We start from the raw sequence: 19,582 nt of genomic DNA, 5'->3' as shown, positions 1-19,582 counted from the left end.
ATGTGAATGGAGTTGTTATATGCGTATTCTGCTAACCAAAGTATGTCCTTCCAAGTATCCTCCGTTTGTTGCAGCATACACCTTATGTATTGCTCGAGGGTCTGGTTAGTCCGTTCGGTCTGGCCGTCGGTTTGGGGTGATGGCTTGTAGATAACCAGAGGTCGATTTTGGCAATTTTACAACACCTTTTCCAGAATGCAGAGACAAACGGAGTTCCTTGGTCTGATATCAATATTGATGGGAACCCATGTAGCCGGATGATCTGTTCCAAAAACACGGTGGCCAGAGTAGAAGCAGTTGGGAGACCTTTCAGGGGAATAAAGTGGGCCATTTTGGAAAACAGATCTAAGAAGACAAAGATGGTATTGTATCTGTTACAGGAGGGAAGGTCTGTAATAAAATCCATTGATAGCATATGCCAAGGCGCTGGGGGTACTTCTAAAGGACGTAGCAGATCTGCAGGACTTTCATTTTGGGACTTATGTTTTGCAAAGGTGCCACAGGTTGCGATGAACTGGACAATGTCCTTCCGCCAAGTTGGCCACCAGTAATTTTCTTTATTTTAGCTTGGGTTTTGGCTATTCCCGAATGCCCTTCTACTAATGAATCGTGATGGTTTGCAATGATTTGATTCTGTAATTTCTTAACCGGGATGTACAATCGTCCTTGGTAGTATGGTAGGTTGTCCAGAATCATACACCGGTCTCCCTTCCCTAGCCATTCCTGTTGCGCTGGTGGATTCATCAAGTGTTGCAAGTCAGATTTTAAGTTGTATAGAGTGGTGGTTGCAGCAATCATGCCTTGGATTCGTCCTTCAGGGATGATGGCCATGGGGTCTGCTGTAGTGAATGCCTCTTCTCCCTCACTCATACAAGACAGGGCGTCCGCTTTTCCATTGTGTACTCCGGGTCTATAGGTGATGATTAAGTCGCATTCCGCAAAGAAGAGAGCCCAGCGGAGTTGGAGTGATGATTGCGCTTTAGCGGTCTTCAGATATTGTAGATTGCGATGATCCGTGTCGACGGTGACTGTATGTCTAGCTCCAAGAAGATAATGTCTCCAGGCTTTGAATGCTGCCTTAATTGCTAGCAGTTCTTTATCAGTGATTGCATAATTCAATTCAGGGGCTGAAAACTTGCGAGACCAGAATGCCACGGGATGCAACTGACCTGTTTCGGGGTCTCGTTGTGACAGGACTGCTCCCATTGCTATGTTGGAAGCATCAATTTCGACCACGTATGGTAGTTCTGGTCGAGGATGCCATAGAATTGGTGTTGTGGTAAATGCTTGCTTTAGCTCCTGGAAGGCTTTCTCTGCTTCTGCAGACCAATTAAATTGTTTATTTTTCAGTAGTAAAGAGGTGATTGGGTGGACGATCTGGGAGAACCCGTGAATGAACCGGCGATAAAAGTTGAAGAACCCAAGTACACTCTGTACTCCCTTTATGGATGTCGGTGAGGGTTAATTGAGGATAGCGTCTACCTTACGTGTGTCCATGCGTACGCCCCGTGGTGTGAGAATAAAGCTGAGGAATTCTATCTCCGTCACACGAAAGAAGCATTTCTCCAATATGGCATATAGCCAGTGTTGCCGCAGTTTCTCCAAAACTGCCCAGACATGGTTTACGTGGTCATCCTTGGTGATCGAATAGATAAGAATGTCATCAATATAGACAAGAGCGCAGACGTCCAACAGATTGCGCAGCACGTCATTCATGAAAAATTGGAACGCCGCCGGGGCATTACATAGTCCAAAGGGCATAACCTGATATTCATAAAGGCCATATTTCGTGCAAAAGGCTGTCTGCCACTCATCTCCTTTTTTGACTCTTACTAGATGGTAGGCCCCTCGTAAGTCTAGTTTTGTATATACCGGAGCGTTCTTGACTTGATCCAAGAGCTCGGGGATAAGCGGTAACGGGTACCGTTTTTTTACCGTGACCTGGTTAAGTGTTCTGTAATCAATGCAAGTTCTCAAGTCTCCCTCCTTTTTAGGCACAAAAAAGAGGGGCGAGGATGCAGGGGACTTGGACGGACGAATTAAGCCATTTGCCAGATACTGATCGAGGTAGGTTTTTAGATGCTGGTTTTCCTGTTCTGTTAGGGGGTAAATCCGGCTGCAGGGAACTTCAGCTCCAGGTACCAGATCAATTTTTCAGCCATTCGGTCTGTGCGGAGGTAGGGTGTTTGCTTGCTCTTTTTGAAAGACATCTTGGTAATCCAGGTATTCAGGTGGTAGTGAACTGGTGAGGCCCAGTATGGTTTCTTTCTTCGACTAACCTGGGCTGGTAAGACCTTTTAATGAGAATCCTTTGCTATAAGAGGTGTCGGCACAGTCTTGGGGAAAGGCCAGAACTCATTTATGCCAGTCAATCTTGGGATTGTGGGTCTCCAGCCAGGGCATTCACAATATTGTCTGGAACTGAGGAGCGCCGATGAGATCGAAGGTGATGTCCTCTTGGTGACCGTCCTGACACAGAAGCTTGACCTTCTCGGTTTAATGCGCCACTGGGCCGGATGATAGCTGAGATCCATCAACTGCTGTGAAGTTTTCCGAAAACTGCTTCTGTCAGAGAGATATGATATGATATGATAAGATATGATAAGGCATTTGTAACGCGCCTATACACAAGTGTTTCAAGGCGCGACGAGGCAGGGGGGGAACAAGGGGAGACAGACAACGATCTTACTAGGCCAGGTGTCATTCAGATCGCGCAAGTGCAAGGGTAGAGGGGAAGGGAAAAGTGCATGGGGGAAAGGGAGAGGGGAAAGTGCAGTACAGGGTTATTAGCATACAGCATACAGGATAAATAACAAGGGCCAGCTAGTGGCAAGTGCGAGGTAAATGCAGACAAGTGCTGAGAAGGGGGGCTGTATGGATACAGACACAGTCCCGTAGTGCAGGGGTTGCCGTGGAGGCAGTGCAGGGGAGAGTGGCTGGGCCGAGAACGGTGAATGGCCCAGTTGCAGATTCAGTGCAGTTTCAGTAGTATTAGCAGGGGAGAGGGGGAGAGAAAGCGGAGGCAAAGAGGAAGGTTTTGAGCTGCTTCCGGAACCGGAGGTGGTTCTCCTCATGTTTCAGGGAGGCAGGAAGGCTGTTCCAGAGGGAGGCCCCTGCAGTGGAAAGAGATTTGCCCCCAACTCGTTGTTTGGAGAAGCGGCTGACCCTGAGGGAGTTGGAGGCGGATGAGCGAAGAGCTCGAGAAGGAAGATATTTAGGAAGAGAGAGTTGAAGGTATTTTGGCCCAAGGCCCCAGACGGCCTTGTGGACAATGCAGAGGGTTTTAAACTTGATCCTCGCAGTCACTGGGAGCCAGTGTAGTGATTTCAGTCCTGGAGAGATACGGTCCCTGGGCTTGAGGCCAAGGACAAGTCTTGCAGTCCTGTTCTGGATGAGTTGCAAAGGGCAGAGAGTAGAGGCGGGCAGATTTAGATAGAGGCTGTTACAGTAGTCCAGCTTAGAGAGAACCAGGGCTCTAGAGACAGTGAGCTTCTGGGGGAAGGAGAGGAAAGGAAGGATACCTCTGAGGAGGTGTAGCTGGTAGTGTGACTTCTTAGATACGTCGGATACGTGAGGAGAGAAGGAGAGTGTGGAGTCGAAGATGACCCCAAGGTTTTTTGCCTTGCAGGTAGGAGCAGGAAGAGGGCCCAGAGAGGCCGGCCAGAGAGCAGTAGGGAAGGAGGGAGTGGGAGTGCCGATGAGTAGAATCTCCGTCTTACTGGCATTAAGGCAGAGGTCGTTGGCGGCACACCATTCCTGGATAGCAGAAAGACAGTCAGAGATGAGGGAAGGAGAAGAGGAGGCCGAGGGTAGCCTGAAAATGAGCTGGGTATCATCCGCATAGCACTGAAAGTAGGGGCAGAGAGCGGCGAAGTGGAGGGCAAGAAGTGGCAGATACTAGTTGAACAGCCAGGGAGAGAGGTTAGATCCCTGGGGGACACCACAGGTAGAGAAGAAGATGTCAGAGAGGAAAGACCCCAGTTGGACCTGGGAGGGTCGATTTGAGAGGAAAGAGGTCAGCCACGCCAGAGCCTGACCAGTGATACAGAGGTTATCACGAAGACGGTTGAGCAGGATGGTATGGTTGACAGTATCAAAGGCAGAAGAAAGATCAAGCAAAATGAGAACACATGGAATGTTAGAGTCAAGGTTCGAGAGCAGGTCCTCACGGATGTTCAGGAGAGTGGTTTCCGTGCTTCTGGCAGCTCTGAAGCCAGACTGATGGTCATGAAGACTACCAACACATTCAGCATGGAGATTAAGCTGGGAGATGGCCAGTTGCTCCAGGAGCTTGCCCAGGAAGGGAGTGATAGAGATTGGGCGATAGTTAGCTGGGCAGGAAGGGTCGGAAGAGGGTTTCTTAAGAAGGGGGTGCACAAGGGAGTGCTTAAGAGGGGATGGGAAGACTCCAGAGGCGAAGGAGTGATTGCAGAAGTCAGCAAGGGCAGGAGCAAAGGAGTCAATGTGGTCCTTGATAGTTTTGGAGGAACAGGGGTGGACCTGTTTGACGAGACTTTCATAGATCGGACTTGTCTTGAAACCTCGTCAGCAGAAAAAAGGGGAAAGGAAGAGAAGGAGAGAGGAGGGGTGGCTGCAGAAGAGCCAGAGGAAGGGCAGGGAATAGAGGGGAAGGCCTATCTAGGTAGCCAGATCTTGGTCCATGTAATTTCCCACAGCCCCACTGTCAATGTATGCCTCCAAGGCATGTATTTTCGACGGTTCCTTGTGGTTTATCAGGAGCACAGGGATGACTAGATGTGAGGTCTGTATAGGTTCCTTTTCACCACTCGACAAGTGGACCCCTATGCTTGCTGGGCTTTGGAGTTTCCCGAGTCCTGTTCTTCTTCTTCTCCCTTGTAAGTTGCTCCAACTGCTTTCCTGGGTGGTTTCACCGGGCATTCTCGGAGATAGTGACCTGCCTTACCACAGTACAAACAAAGCTGCTGCTGTCTCCTTTTCTCCCTTTCTGCCTTGGTGAGTGGGCTCAGCAAGCCTCCGATTTGCATTGCCTCGGACTGATCGTGTGATTTGGTTCATCCTGGTTTACCAAGGGTATTGACCAGTCCACTGCACTACCTCCCAAATAAGAGAGTACAAATGCCACTCTCGCTTGATTGTTGAGGTCTGCACAAGAAATGTAGGCAACATTGATTCATAAAGATGGTGTACTTATTCGGATCGCCTGTGAAGCGTTCTGGTGGGGCCAGGGGAACCCCCCTGTAAGAACCACCTGTACCGGCGTGGCTGTGGAGGCGCGGCAGGAGGGGCATACCCCGGCAGTGGGACCTGGCCTGCCTGTGCCTGGAGCATTTGCCTTGCTAGTTCATCTGTCCGCTCCTGGTTCACAATTAGATCCCTCTTTAGGTCACTGGTTTCCTGTCTTGAGGCATGAACTTCAGCCTGTAACTCTCCCAGTAATCGGGCCAACTGGTCCATTTCAGAAGTTTCCATAACGCCCAGGCAGAGATTCGAAGATTCTGTTACGCTCACCTGGACTCTGCGGAGGCGTTGGGGCACGGTTGCAGCCCTCCCGGGGTGAGGTCGCTCGGGTCCGACTTCGCCCTCTGCGCTTATGTGGTGACTGGTGGTAATAGGTGAAGCTGCTCGGGACTGCTCCTGTGTGGAGAATAGGAGGCGTGAGTATGCCAGCTTGTGCGCCTGATCCTCTTCCAGACCCCTTCTCCCAAACCGTGGTACCCATGGGATGCGCTGTCCCTGGAAAGCTCACCTGTTGATTTGTTTTGGCGAGCACTCCGTCCTGCAGCTTCTGGCAGGGGCGCTTGTATGATCTGGACCAAGTTCTTTCACTGGTCTCTTTCACGTGGTAGTCCAGTCCTGCTGCGACTAAGCCACTATTCTTCAGGTAAGTGTTCCTGTTTGCCTTTGTCTTTCCTCGTCTGTTTTTGTTGTATTGTAAAGTTTGTTGTCTTGTACTGCTGTCCGTTCCACTTTTGATGTTTGCTCTTTTGCTTTCTTCCTTTGCAGGTGATGTTGCCGGCCCGGCAGAAGCTGCGGAGCGCGAGGCGGCAGCCAGAGGGAATGAGGAACGAAGCAGCAGCAGTACAGTTGCTGGTAAGTTATTAACTAGGGGGCGCGCGGGGTTCAAATGCGGCGCAGCCCTAAAACGGATGTTCTGAACCTTGTCTTTCTTCTTCTTCGCAGGGTCCGAGTTTGTGGATGCGGAGTGCGGTGCTGCAGCGTCGGGATCAAGAACACTGGATGTCAGGAGATGAGTCTGCAGATGAAGCGATGAAGCACTGGCTTCCTGGAAGTGAGTATGCAGGACAACGCCTGGTTTCAAAGGTAAGTAAACTGGTCCAAGTGGCGGTGAGCGCCACATTGCACGCGAGTGCACAGTAACGCGAAGCACCGGCCTTAAGGATGGAGCAGCATATATAGCTGAGCTTATGAATCCACGCCCACCAGTTTCAGCCTGCCTGCCACACCCTGCCACACTCGATGAGTCAGCACATGAGGATGTTCTCTGGAATAAAGGCTTTCACCTCCTGGAACGTTCTTGTAAAATAAAAGCACTCCTGCACTGAAATAAAGTAAAAGCCTCCTGCACTGAAATAAAGTGTTTCTGCTCACATCTCTATGTGAGCCTGGCACCAAAGGTGCCAGGACTGAGTCCAGCCAGGGCCCCTGTGTTTATGGGTCCCAAAGGGACATACGTGATTCAAGTGAACCATTGCCTCCATCACTAGATGGTGTGGTTTTTGTATTCTGGGGCCTGTGGCCATGACATTAGCCTATGTTTTCACGAAACACCATCAGTTCAATACCAACAAATAAATAATGAATTCTTAATCTTGTGTTTTCTTTTTCACGTCTATCAATTCCTCTATTGTTTTTTCACCATATACAGTCACATAAAACGACCAGACAAACGGACATACTCGACCGGCCACATATATCTCAGTCTTCTCTTCAAGAACAATCCTACCTCTAAAAATATACCCCGATTGGGATGCGAGCCTCCTCTTTAAACTTGTCTTTAACCAAGTTCGTACTCCACGTCAACCGTAAATAGCACTCTAGGAACAATTACTTCTGTTACGTCTTTACGACGCAGGAAACTGGTTGTACTCTTTATCGTGGCCTCTCCTCACAATACCTCTTAATTGCTTGTCCTCTCCTCAAGTCAATTATTTAATAATTCAATTGCTTGGCCTCTCCTCAAGTCAATTTTTCTAATATTCAACACTCATTTTTCTCAAGTTACTTTACCCCAACCTCCCTCCGTTACTCGTTTTTTCCTTTATCACTTTCTTCACTCAGTGCCCATTCACAATTTTGCCACCTCACTCAGTATTTACTCACCTTTCGCTTTTTTGACTTCCGACTCTCAGGATAGTCCACCTCTTTACCAGCCTCTTCAACCTTCCGTTCGTTCAGCTTCCTGTAGATGCCGGGAGGGGATTCTGTCTGAAATCAGGGGACCCGTCTCACCCGAGCTTGCAAGGCTAAAGTTTACAAATGTTTCCGTTATCTACACGGAGCTTCACGTCCTTTCAGCTGAATGGCAGAGGTTGTGCAATATTTCCGGGACTCCAAATCCCACTCTCTCGATGGATTTTAAACCATCCTCTTCTACCACGTGAACTGGAGGCTTCCAGCCCTTTAAGACGAGGTAGCAATAACCTTGAGATGAATGAGGATGCAGAAGTTACTCAAACATCAATAATCGAAACGACTCAGGTAGTTGGCAAAAGGGTAACTGTTTTAATATCAATTATCTAAAACAGGGAGTACAACGGTTATCAACGGACGTCTCAGCGCATGATCTCTCAATGCATCTTAAAAAAGCATTCTTTTATAGCAAAAAATCATCATTGATGATGTCAACCTACATATTAATAACGTCATCTTACGTGGCAAACTACAAAAATATAGTGGCTATTGTGATTGGGTCTAAGGGAACATCTAAATATATGTTCCATCTAGTCTGAGATTGTGATAGGCTTCTTAACATCAGGTGGGGCAACTAAGCGCTCCCTTTAAACAGGTCACTATGAGCATCACTAAATACACAAAGTCCCATTAGCTACACAAACTATAGGACCCTTAATCACGCGGCCCCCTACCATTGGTTGGCACTCTAACCTCCGTCCGTACTTTTACACCTACGTTAGCAGCACGCAGACAGGTGCTGGTGAGCTAGTCTTAACCATAGATTCCCATCAATTAGCATAATCATCTATCATCATCTCTGTGGTCTGCTGTCAATTAGGACTTTGAACTTGTCCTTGGGAGTGTTCTTTTTCTCTGGAGAATACAGAAGAGTGAATGCATGCTCTGCCTCCATGCATAAGTGCGGTTGTCATGCTCGTCCAACTTCATCCCTCCACGTGACTGAAGACCACAAAATCGAGCGTTTAGTGCAATTAAAATACTATTTTCTAATAGACCTCTGACGTCTTCCTTGTTTTGTCCATGCCTCTTGAACGGGTGTTTTGCTCTTTCACACGATTTGTATCAAATGTCATCTCACCCCAGACTGATATGGTCTTGGCTTCTTGGCTCATTCAGCCTCGCCTTTCTGAGTTTCACTCCTGTTAATTCAATTTGTTTTAACTGCGCCACACTGAAAAAAGAGGCCTTCCTTCTTTAGCCCAGTTCTGCTATAATACGTAGTGGAAACATCCATTCTTTACTCACTTCTATATATATATGTACATTGGCGCACGTTGAAATCTATTCATAATAAGCTAGCCTTAAGAATACTTTGTCTGCTTGTGTTTCTTTGCAAATGTGCACGTGTCAAAAGACTTGATCTCTTCACCAGTTCTGTAGCATAAGTTTCTTCATCTTGATCCCAAGATGTCACTTATCTTCGATACTTTCTTGATGCCTTCTAGAATATCTGCATTCTCTTGTCTCTGCATCTCTTCTATGTATGTCAGTCTTGCTTCATGTGTGACGGTGACATCACCATTCTTCTCTTCCATTCAACTGTCTTGTTTCTTCTGGGAGTTCATTCAAATGGCCATCATACTTTCTCATATGCAATTATGGTTTTCTCAATGGAAACCTTGCTTCCAGGATTCTCCTTGGTATCTGTATCTGCAATGGTTTCGCTCATGTTTCACACTCTGGTTCCCAACATAAAGGCAATATGGACGAAGTGGTTGAGGTGGGGGTACTTGGCTCCTTCTCTACATCATTATGTGTATTATCAGCATTGCCTTTATTGCGCACTTCCCAGGTGTGAACCAAACTATACAGCGATCAGTAAATGATATTGTCATGTTTATTTGCTGAGCAGGTCCATGGGTTAGAGGGTAACTTTCGGAATATAGCAAGAGAACCCGCACCACCTTCCCTCCCACTTTTACATTCAGCTCCTCAGTATATGGAACCTTGGAAATAGCCCCAGAGAATCCCTGCGCTTCAAGATATTTGCCTGATAATGGAAATTCCCCTCTGTAATACATGATTTCATTGCACCGGAGTGCACCATAAATATGAACTGCATGTCTCCTATCTCCACCCCCACCAATGGTTGTTGACAAGACCGGACACGCTAGTGCTCTCTGTGGGCTGTCCTAATCAGGGTATATGTTTGTTCCAGGGAACGAGAAGGGGTTGCCCCCCCATTCTTGCTGTTCCTCTGAAGAGAGCAGTGGTCCCACTCGGTACCCTATTGCTGCTGTGGCAGGTGCTGCACCTATATATCAGATACCATCCATCTTTTGTCACTGTGGGCTGGGGTACTGTTGTCCCCTGCCCCACTGTCCTTGTCCCCCTTCTGCCCAGAGAGCAGCAATGGTGGCACTCACAACTTGTTGGGTACTCTCTGTCCCCTCAACCTGTATACACGTCGACATGGGTACCTGAACAACAACCTTTGCCAATTTTTTTACTACCAATTTTGCTTCCTCCGCCTGACGCCTTTGAGCTGTTTCCCTCTCCCGTTCCTTAATCCTTTTGCAATGATGCACTATTATACTCTGTATTTCCAGCCACTCCTTTGCCTCAATACCCACAATCTTATCTAACGCCTTCTGAACTTCCTTTGGCAATCCTCTCTTTACAATAAAATAGAAATACAATATTGAACGATCCCACGGTCCCCCCGTTTCAGCTCTTCAAATATCTTGTAATTTAAGAATGAATTTAGCTGGGTCCTCATCATCACCCATTGTACGCTGCATCAGGGACTGTAAATTGGGGTATCCGGGAAAACTCTCTGTAACGCACTCCACACCTGTACTCTAAGTCCGTTAAATAATGCTTCATCATGTTCATCGTCCCCCCAAAGTTATACCCGCATTTGTGTACCCTTTTGCGGGAGATGTGATCTGATTTTTTTAGTCCCAGGGCTACTCGCAAAGGATTTATTTTGCTACAGTTGTAGTTTTGCCAGATTGTTGTTAGAAGTGCCTAGAAGTAGGACATTACAGTAATCGAGCTTCGATACTATGAAAGCCCGGGCTAGGGTGATGCAGTTTTGTGGTGTTAGGAATTGACGGCGTAAGGAAATCAATTTAGCAGTGTAAGCGGTGGCTGAAGATAGGGCATTGAAATGCTTAGCCATTGTTAGATTAGTATCCAAGTAGACACCTAGCATTTTGACCTGTTTTAGGACTGGGATGAGGGTGCCGTCAATGTTGATGGCTGAGTAGTCAGCATGGAGAGTGTTGATTCTGGCTGGTGAGCCTACAATGAGAATCTCTGTCTTCTCATTGTTGAGGCAGAGGCTATTTAGCACCATCCAGTTCTGTATTATAGCGTAGATTTTACTGATCAGGATTGTGTCCTGGTCGTAGTTTCCCGTGATGGGGATTAGAATTTGGGTGTCATCAGTGAAGTTCATGTAGATGACACACCTGGTGTCCAAAGCAGCGAATAGCAGCTTGGTATACGCGTTGTATATCGTTGGAGACGGGCACAATCCTTGTGGGACACCTATAGGCACTGGGATGGGGTCTGCTGCCTTATTGGCAATGGAAACACAATATGTTTGGTCGGCCAGGAAGGATTTGTTCCATGCCGTGTCTTCTTTTGAGAAGTGGAAGTCTTTGGCAAAAGTAGCACAGTGTTTGTCGCGCACCTAGGAGGTGGTTTTGTTCAAGGTGTGTTTGGATTTGGGAATAGGCTATTTTGTCAATTATTTTGAGCAAGAAAGGGACAGTCGTTATAGGGCGATAGTTTGTGGGTACTGTCACATCCAGGGAGGCTTTTTTTAGGCGTGGGGTGACCCAGGCTTCCTTGATGCTAGTGGGGACGTTATTTGTGCTAAAGGAGGCGTTTACAAAGTGCGTGATAATGGGAGTTAGAGTAGGGGGGCATAATTTGACTAAGTGTGCAGGAAAACTGCCTCCTTTGCAGTTGAAGGGTTTTAGTTTGGTGATGGTGTCTAGCACTTGGGCTTCGCTCACTAGGGAGAAATTAAATTGGCTGTTGATATGGTTGTTGACTGAGTACGTGGTGGGTGGAGGTGAGTTTATTTTAGCTATAATTTTTGTGTCTATTTTGGTTTGGAGCATTTGGATTTTAGATGCTAAGGCATTCTGAATGGTGGTGCACCATTCTTTGCTGGAATGATTCTGTGGTGGGGTGGAACAGAGTGTTCCAGCTCTCTAAGTATTGTGAAGAGCTCTTTGGAATCCGATGACACATTACCAGCAACCTTTATTGCACCGGATTACTGTGGGATATTTGGACCCATTCCAATGTGCCCCACTACATAATTTTTACTGCAATGGTGAAGGAAACAGCCCAAAATGTATGCGCTGACTCCTGTGCGTGCCAAAATCTTGAAACTGTGTTTTGTAATAACCAGAAAATGGCTGCACCACTCTGCCAACCCCATTTCAGGTGGGGTAAAACAAGAGGAATGTGCCAGTGTGCTCTGCAACATTCAACATGGAGCAACGAAAAGAAGCAGCAGTACTTTGCTGTAAACCCAAAATGCCTCTTTAAAATGTCAGCTTTTCAACTATAAAAAGTGCTGTTTTGACGCTAGATCCATTCATTTCTACTGAATCATTGAGATTAAAAGGGCCCTGCAATGCCCAGGATCATCCAGTGTGGTTTAGAGGAACCGGGCCTCATTGAATGACAGCTCCTGGCAACAGTATCTTTGTAAAAGCAAACCAGGGACTGTTTTCACTTTTCCACAGGGAAACACAGCTAAAACTTTGCAACAAGTATCAGAATCAGCTGTGCAGAGAGAAACTCTAAACAAAGGCATGATACATGTATGCAGGCTGTAAACAACTCCAGCACTCAAGGGAAGAACTAATGCCGACTAAAATGTGTATTTGCTGTAGATAAAAATCGGATTTAACTGTGTTAATTTTATATGTTTAAATGAAAGATTTAAATGGTGGAACTTAAAGCTAAACCCAGTCTGAGTTAATCAACTATATAAAAAAAAACCTGCTCTGACAGTTCTTAGCCTGAAAAAGGTTGACACCTCCACTGCTGGCAGGAAAAGCTAATTGCTGCTGGGAGGCCTCACATATTCATGACAAGGGACTTCATTAGACATTTGTCTGTGCCCCAGGTGAAGACAATAGCAGGCTTGGACACTCACCCTTCCAGGGGAGGGGCAGGAAGCTCCACTCTCCAGGGAGAGACCCCTCATTCAACTTCAAAGGATTTGCCATTTGCTCACACTTGGGAAGAAAGAAAAAAAACTGACATGTGACTTTTGGGTTTAAAATGCTTATTTTGCCACTGAACTTCAAGACATTTAACTTGGCAGCAAGAATAAGAAAACGGTGAAAAGTGCATACATCTAAATCTGAATTTCTATTATTCATTTGAAAACTTGGTAGAATTTCTTACTGTGTAAGAAACAAAACTTATAAAGAATGACCAATTGCGCATAAACTATTAATGTTGCAAATATAATATTGTGTACCCATATTCTGGGGGTAATTGCGCATATATGTACAGAATTGGGAAATGTTAGGCCAAACTTTTTATGGTTAAAATTGCCAAAATTCAACAGAAAGACTAAACCAGGTCCCACCGACTTGGGAGTTGGATTGGAATGTGACCCACAAAATATGTAATTTATATATCTGATTTTCTTAGAGGGCATATCTACATAAATATGTATTTGTGGGAAAGTTAGATTTTGGTTCCAATAACTATGGGAGGTTTCCGGATCATATCATAAAACCTGACATCCCTTTCTGTCATCTAACCAGCAAAGAGCAAGGCGGGAACTGTGCTCTTGCCCAATCATAGCCTTGTGGGTGTGGGTAGTAAGTCTGCCCCTACCATAAACTTTGGTGATGTCATTTGGCATGATAAATAAGGGAACCTCACAACACATAGAGACACTGATTCCTGACTTCATCCTGATTTCCGCGTGGGGCCCTGTTCCTAAATTCTTCATCTTTGTTCCTGGTTCCAGATTTCTTTGCAAAGCCAAGGCCTCTGCATTGCTGAACTCCTTTTCAGCTAGGCCCAAATTCCGAAACCATCCCAAAACCAAAGGGAAGCAATTTGACCCAGTTTGGCTTGCTACCATAAATGCTTGCCTGCTCCAAACTCGCCATCCCACTGATCACCGGTCTCCAGTAACCAGCGCAGTCCAGTGCAGTGCAGTCCGAGGTGCTAGTCCAGGTGACGAGAACCGCCCGCTGTCCCAATTCTGCCAGATGTGCCCTGCTGTCCTGTGTTAGACTCGATCCGTGTGATGACCAGAACTCCTGACGGTCCAAAAACTTAAATTAAAGTGGACTGTAAGTATTAATAGGAATCATAGTAAACCATAGCATATCTTGCCTTGTCCTATCCCAATCTCTCAACCTTCCTGTCTTTACCTTAAGAACCTATCATACTGTCTGAATCATTCTTGCAACCCTATTTGTGATTCCTAGTGTTAGCGCCAATATTCTCTTCATTTTTGTTTTACTAGACCATAAGCCATTAGTGATTTTGATTAAATAAAGTAATTTCCTTAAAGGAAACGGGGTATCCGCCACGTGAAGGGTTAAATGTAGTTTAAGTAAAATTAACCTGTCATTTTAAAACCTATTTTCTGCTTTTCTCTGCTCTATTTTTCTAAAAACTCCTCTCATTGAACATTGTATAACTTCCTCAATTTAATAGCTAGAGACTTCATTAAAACTCTGACTTATACATAGGACCTTTAGATGCACCCCAACACAGAAACCGAATCCGAAACCAGTTTATTTTACCCGTCTTTCTTAAAAAACGTTTAGTGAATTTTAGGCGGGAATTCACATTTCTGCAAAAGTTTACACGTGTGATTTTCAATTTCAATTATTCCCAAACTTCCATTAAGATTCAAAGAATGTGTACTGTTGCTCAAACTGAAGCTTATAATTGTTGCCATCTTTCCCATGTTGCTCTCATAGAGATTTATATTGATTTAAGGACTTTTGCACACATTTCATTATTTTGCTCAGCCATTTTCGAATGTCATTTTAAAAGTGTAAGATTTCCAAACCGTTTTTTCTCTCTTGTTTGGGGAGGGAAGGTTGTATCTAAATTCTGTGACTGATCTTTACTCCTGAATACCTGCTGCTTGCTCACATCTGTTTAGAATTGCTTATTTGTGGGTTAGGGAATTTTGCAGGGGGAAATCTTAACTTAAGTGCTATCTTTCAAACAAGCCAAAAGTGTTCTTTTCTCTTGTGTTTTATATTCTGTGTTGCCAAAAGTGAATTTAACTGCTTTACATAACTTTTTATTTGTATTGTCACCACATTGGTGATTGCTGCCCCATATATTAAAACATATGTTTGATTTGAATTTTAAATAAATATTTTACCAAGCAGCCTGATTCCTGGTCCATTGTGACCTGGGGGTATTTTGAACAGGGGTGTGATATGAGTGGTATATCACTCAGAATATTGAACCTATAGACACAATAAAATAAGTATTTAATTTGCGCACTGCATACTAGGGTGAGACCCGGGTGTATTGCCTGATTGAAATCCTTAACAGTACTACGAGTTCGTCATTGAACCAGAAGTGAGAGCGTTTATCTGAGCGTTTTGTTTTAGTTGTAAGAGGGGCTAGACCATCAATGGTTGAAGTTAGACATTTGTGGTAGATGTCTGCTAAGCCACTAGTGTTGTCTATGGGGAGAGTGGTCATTGTGAGCGCTTCCTCCAAAATGGGGGTGAGATTGTCTATTGTCAGTTTGCAAAGGTTTCTTATTTCTAGCGTATCCATTGTGATAGGTGTGGGATGGTTTTCTCCTGGTTGGGTAGGGAGAAGCTGATGAGGTATTGGTCTGTCCAATCAATTGGGTCAACCGCGTCTACTGAGACTACAATGTTTGATGTCAGTATCCAATCTAGTATTCTACCCTTGTTATGCGTAGGGACATTGACTAGTTGGGAGAAGTTCATGTCTGAGAGTGAGGTAAGGAAGACATTGGCTTTATAGTCAAGTTTGTCATTAAAGCCTAAATTCATATCACCAAGGATTATGAATTTGGTGTTGGGCTTGAGATGGGGGGTGGGGAGGAGTGGGATATCTAATTCTGGGTGTGAGTTATTGTTAGTTGCTCTATAGATGACCAGGATGTTAATGGAGGTTTTTGAGTTTCTGGACAATTTGACAAGTAGTAATTCATAACCCTCTACTAGGTCAAGTGGGCATGGTCTGATTTGCAGATTAGATTTAGTGATAATGGCCACGCCGCCTACTTGTGCATTCATTCTATCCGTCCTAGTAATGTTGAAAACAGCTGGGATGGCTAGTGCTAGTGATGGGCCTGAAGCTTGGTGTAGCCAAGTTTGCGTTACCACTAGTAAGTCCAACTGTTGGTCTATGATAAGGTTGTGCGCCTCAAAAGCATGGGCTCCAAGGGATCGTAGTGCACCTTTGAGGTTAGGAGGTGGCTCTGTAGTGGACGAATGGGGGGGTGGTGATGGCCTGTGGGGTCCTGGAGGTGGCGTGTTGAGCGGGAGATGTATTGCCGCTCATTGAGGGAAGTTTTGGACGTGGTAAAGGGATGGCCTTGGTTTGATCTTTCGAAGCTAAGTTTATTGGCTGTGGTTTGGGTGAATGTGATTGGCCGGCTGGTTTTAGGCTGGGGGAGGCATGATGGTGATAGGACGTGTGTGCTCTTAGCCTGCTAAGTCTTGCTGTACTCTGGATGGAGCACATCGTAATGTGGAGGGCTGGTGAAATGCTGGAACTGGTTATCATGTGTGGGACCTTAGTATTTTTGTGGGTGGTGCGATGACTACAGTCAGATTATGTTAAAATAATAGTATCTGTTGTCAACAGGAGTTTGTTGTTTCTATCAGTATTTTGGAGTTTCCAATGGACTGGTGTATTTAGAAAAGGAGGGTTTTTTGGCAAAAATGGAGTAGGGCATGGAAGGGGGTGGTGGTGGTGGCATCCTGTTGGGTGTCCTGACCCACGTTTGAGCTATCATGCTGCAACATTTGGTGCTGTGGGCTTAGAAAATCCAAGATGACCAAAAAGCCCACATGTGTGCCAGAATCCAGGAGAACCACGCAGTTTGTGCGCACACCAAAATGGTTACCTAACTTGCCACCCAGCAGTGTAAAGAAAGATCTTTGTTAACAAAATCCACTGTTACTGATGTCAAAAAGTTGCTGAAATCGTGGCCCATTGGACCACTTTAAAGATTCAACCCTTTTGTGGGGTTCCACATAACCATTTTACTGTAAGGAGCCCCATCAAAACAATGTTAAGCAAGGATTATTTACTACCATGTAAGAACCATTCCTGTTTGGAATGCATTAATCCAAGAAAGATCCCAAAAATGGATGCAGTACCAACAAAATCCTCAAGGCGGCGCTAGCGGTCTAAACTCTGACAGGAGAACTGAGTGCAGTTGCTGACAAAGGAATTTGACTCAGCTGACTTCAAAGGCTGCATTTTAATCAAAAATTAACCACCTGCTGTTCCCAGAGGCCAGAAGCCTGGGAAACCCTCTCACCTCAAGAGATTCACACCACAGCCCAGGATATCACATGGTCATAATAACCAAATGCAAAGTGACCCCCTGGTCTGCTGACCTAAGCCTCCCAGAGACCACACAATAGGCTCTTGCACGTGAATAGAATATGTTGATTTTGACTGTTTCCTGTCAACAAAGGCCTGCCTGCCAGCAGAGGCATGGTTTCTGACCCACCCAAGTCTTGGAGGCGGACTTCAACACTCTGAGAACTGAATTGAAAGCAAAAAATACAGTTTATAAAAATACTGATAACTCTTTGTAATCAAATGACAGGAATGTATAACTTTGAGAGCCTTAATTTAAAAAATGTACCTTCGATGGAAGCCCAAACTCCAATTTGTGTGATGTTCTGGGGCAAAACCCTGCTATTTATTGACACCACAGACACTGTATTTAAGCTAGAGATATGGGAATTTACTGGAGTAGGTATGGACAGCCTGTGTATATGTGTATAACTTTTAATGAAGGACCAAGGTTGCATAACCCACTAAAATCGAAAATAAGTTGCCATTTTTGAATGCAAGCACCCAGGAAGAGAAGAGTTTGAACAGAGTATACCTCATGTGATATGTGATGGGTGCATGTAATTGTAAACAACTGTGTATCTGTGCAATATGTATTTGAATCAAATATAGATTTGTGGGCAAACTGACCAGGGGAGGATCCTCTGACCCATAAAACCTACAGCATCACTCTGACTCACATTTCCTTCCCCCAATCAAAGCAGTGCTGAAAGCTTGACCAATGGGCAGTTGAGAGAGGGGCTGGCTAGTGATGCTACACACACACCCACTTTCAAAAGACATAAAAAGAGCCACTGGAAGCTAGAGAGGACATTCAAATCCAGTTGCTGCAACGCGCTCTGCCGGACCACACAACATCCAGAAGATACCAGATCCAACACTTAGACTTTAAAACTCCAAAGAACTTGATTCAGAACTCAAAGCAAGGGCCTAACCCCACAAACTGAGAACTCTTCTCAGCAGGTCTCAGCATCCAGCAAACCTAACAGCGGTAGCAGCATCCAGGAGCCGTGCAGATCAGTGCTGTGTCCAGAGAAAGCTGTGCAGAAAGATCCAGGAGCTGTGCACAGACGCTGTACCAAGAGATCCAGGAGCCGGGCCAGGAGCAGTGTCAGACCAGACCAGCAGAGCAGAGACCAGACGCTGTGCGCAGAGACCGTCCGGGGCGAAACCAGAACCGAAGCCATCTTGACCCGATCCGTGAGACCTAGACCTTCCAAATACATTGTGAGTACAGCTAGGACGGTGTGAAACCAAATCTCTTAGTTTCCAGTGATATAATTCAATCTATTTAATCTAAGTAGAACTGCCTCCTAACTGTCACTTGTCAATTCGGCAGCCGCATAGCTGTCACCTGTCATTTTTAAAAGCTGTCACCTGTCAATTTGATTTACTTTAAATTCGAAAAACGACCTTTACAAAATCGTTCATATCTTTGGAACCGTTTGGGCTAGAAACTTAGCTTTTCAACGAACCTAGAACCGACTTGCTACTCCTTATACTTTTGCCGTAAGCGTGATTCACGCATTCGCGAATTTTGCCGCGATTTGCGATTTGGTTAAAAATCCAGCCACGTGTGAAAACAGCAGCTTCCTTGCTTTCCTTTGCCGAAAGTTCATTTAACCTGCTAGTTACTACTAGAGCATTGTTAAAGGGAGCCTGAGCTCATCCCAAGTATCTTTCACTCACCCTGAACCTCCTAAAGGAAATTAAAACCATTTTCAGCATATTCCTCACTCCATTGCCAGCACATATAAAAGCATTTTGGGCCTGTGTTTCAACTTCTATCCGTAGTCTAAGCTTGCTGGGGTGAACTGAATTACATTTGATTGCATGTCTGAGAACTGTGTGCTACACTTCATTTCCTTACATTGCATAACGGGGGGAGTGGATTGCCAGAGAAAAGTGATTACATTGTTTTCTTCAAATCATATTGAGTATTTTCTGTACTGCATTTTCATTCCACATTGCATCTATTTGAAACCATAAAAGTATTGTTGCTATCTTATCCATCCGATACCCACTCATGATTGATTATAAAGAAGTGTGCTAGTGCCAGATTATCCATTATTGATTACTGCTCAGATTAAGTGTGATATTCAATTATTAATTTATTATAAAGTGGGATATATATATATTGTTTACATTCTCAAATAAACCTTTTAAACTTGCAAAACAGAACTACATCTTGGCTCAGTGGGGTCAGGGGGATTCTAAGAGAGGGGTGTTATATAGGGGTAGTCATCCAGAACTCATGAACTGGACATAAAGATATATCAATAAGGGTTTCCATTCAGCATCCCAGACTAGGCATTGACTTAGCTGTAGTGTTGTATTGAATCCTCTTACAAATTGGGGGCTCGAGCCGGACGTCTGGGTTAGATCTATCACGTGTGCAGCTTAATACAGTGTGCTAACTGACGGATACATACATCCGGTCGAATCACCACGCTGTTTTACGCTGTAAAGCACTCTTCAAAGGGACACTCTAAGGAAAAGGTATATTTTGCAAAAATAAAATACTAATTTCTGTAAGTCAGGACAGAGATCAATCTCTAGAATGACAACCTTGGTAGACATGAAAATAGCGAGAGAGCACTTCTTACATAAGCTATTTGTGAGA

The sequence above is a fragment of the Ambystoma mexicanum genome, chromosome 3q (genome assembly GCF_040938575.1).
Source record: "Ambystoma mexicanum isolate Mex_15411 chromosome 3q, UKY_AmexF1_1, whole genome shotgun sequence".
Taxonomy (NCBI): domain Eukaryota; kingdom Metazoa; phylum Chordata; class Amphibia; order Caudata; family Ambystomatidae; genus Ambystoma; species Ambystoma mexicanum.
This window is presented reverse-complemented; position numbering follows the sequence as displayed.